Genomic DNA, 2,500 nt, shown 5'->3' with positions numbered 1-2,500 from the left:
AGCGAGCTGTCCAGCCCGTGCGGTAATTCCAGCAGGCGAATCGGACTTCCCGAAATTTTTCTAAGTCCCACGGTCGACACCAACTTTTTTAATAAGCGTTTTAAAATTATTTCAATGTTTAATCCATGCGTAAACATGACGTTTATTAACGTTTTTAACGTTAAAAAAAATTACAAAAATTTATTTTTCGGAAAAAATGGAAAAAACCGATTCGTCGGAGCGAGGTGTCCAGCCCGTGCGGTAATTCCAGCAGGCGAATCGGACTTCCCGAAATTTTTCTAAGTCCCACGGTCGACACCAACTTTTTTAATAAGCGTTTTAAAATTATTTCAATGTTTAATCCATGCGTAAACATGACGTTTATTAACGTTTTTAACATTAAAAAAAATTACAAAAATTTATTTTTCGGAAAAAATGGAAAAAAACCGATTCGTCGGAGCGAGCTGTCCAGGCCGTGCGGTAATTCCAGCAGGCGAATCGGACTTCCCGAAATTTTTCTAAGTCCCACGGTCGACACCAACTTTTTTAATAAGCGTTTTAAAATTATTTCAATGTTTAATCCATGCGTAAACATGACGTTTATTAACGTTTTTTAACGTTAAAAAAAATTACAAAAATTTATTTTTCGGAAAAAATGGAAAAAACCGATTCGTCGGAGCGAGCTGTCCAGCCCGTGCGGTAATTCCAGCAGGCGAATCGGACTTCCCGAAATTTTTCTAAGTCCCACGGTCGACACCAACTTTTTTAATAAGCGTTTTAAAATTATTTCAATGTTTAATCCATGCGTAAACATGACGTTTTATTAACGTTTTTAACGTTAAAAAAAATTACAAAAATTTATTTTTCGGAAAAAATGGAAAAAACCGATTCGTCGGAGCGAGGTGTCCAGCCCGTGCGGTAATTCCAGCAGGCGAATCGGACTTCCCGAAATTTTTCTAAGTCCCACGGTCGACACCAACTTTTTTAATAAGCGTTTTAAAATTATTTCAATGTTTAATCCATGCGTAAACATGACGTTTATTAACGTTTTTAACATTAAAAAAAATTACAAAAATTTATTTTTCGGAAAAAATGGAAAAAACCGATTCGTCGGAGCGAGGTGTCCAGCCCGTGCGGTAATTCCAGCAGGCGAATCGGACTTCCCGAAATTTTTCTAAGTCCCACGGTCGACACCAACTTTTTTAATAAGCGTTTTAAAATTATTTCAATGTTTAATCCATGCGTAAACATGACGTTTATTAACGTTTTTAACGTTAAAAAAAATTACAAAAATTTATTTTTCGGAAAAAATGGAAAAAACCGATTCGTCGGAGCGAGGTGTCCAGCCCGTGCGGTAATTCCAGCAGGCGATCCGGGGGTACTCGAAATTTTTCTAAGTCCCGACGGTCAAGAGTAAACTTTTTCATCACATATTTCAAAATTTTTTTAATGTTTAATCCACGCATAAAAACGCAGTTTATTAACGTTTTTAACGTTGAGAAAATTGACAAAAATTTTTTTTTCACTGAAAATGGAAAAAATGTATCGGTCGATGCGGGCTATCCAGGCCGTGCGGTAATTCCAGCAGGCGATCCGGGGTACTCGAAATTTTTCTAAGTCCCGACGGTCAAGAGTAAACTTTTTCATCACATATTTCAAAATTTTTTTAATGTTTAATCCACGCATAAAAACGCAGTTTATTAACGTTTTTAACGTTGAGAAAATTGACAAAAATTTTTTTTTTCACTGAAAATGGAAAAAATGTATCGGTCGATGCGGGCTATCCAGGCCGTGCGGTAATTCCAGCAGGCGATCCGGGGTACTCGAAATTTTTCTAAGTCCCGACGGTCAAGAGTAAACTTTTTCATCACATATTTCAAAATTTTTTTAATGTTTAATCCACGCATAAAAACGCAGTTTATTAACGTTTTTAACGTTGAGAAAATTGACAAAAATTTTTTTTTCACTGAAAATGGAAAAAAATGTATCGGTCGATGCGGGCTGTCCAGGCCGTGCGGTAATTCCAGCAGGCGATCCGAGGTACTCGAAATTTTTCTAAGTCCGAACGGTCAAGAGTAAACTTTTTCATCACATATTTCAAAATTTTTTTAATGTTTAATCCACGCATAAAAACGCAGTTTATTAACGTTTTTTAACGTTGAGAAAATTGACAAAAATTTTTTTTTCACTGAAAATGGAAAAAATGTATCGGTCGATGCGAGCTGTCCAGGCCGTGCGGTAATTCCAGCAGGCGAATCGGACTTCCCGAAATTTTTCTAAGTCCCACGGTCAAGAGTAAACTTTTTTAATAAGCGTTTTAAAATTATTTCAATGTTTAATCCATGCGTAAACATGATGTTTATTAACGTTTTTAACATTAAAAAAAATTACAAAAATTTATTTTTCAAAAAAAATGGAAAAAACCGATTCGTCGGAGCGAGGTGTCCAGCCCGTGCGGTAATTCCAGCAGGCGAATCGGACTTCCCGAAATTTTTCTAAGTCCCACGGTCGACACCAACTT

Source organism: Nomia melanderi, unplaced genomic scaffold, assembly GCF_051020985.1.
Source record: "Nomia melanderi isolate GNS246 unplaced genomic scaffold, iyNomMela1 scaffold0941, whole genome shotgun sequence".
Taxonomy (NCBI): Eukaryota; Metazoa; Arthropoda; class Insecta; order Hymenoptera; family Halictidae; genus Nomia; species Nomia melanderi.
The sequence above is the reverse complement of the archived record's forward strand: the minus strand, read 5'-3'. Positions refer to the sequence as shown.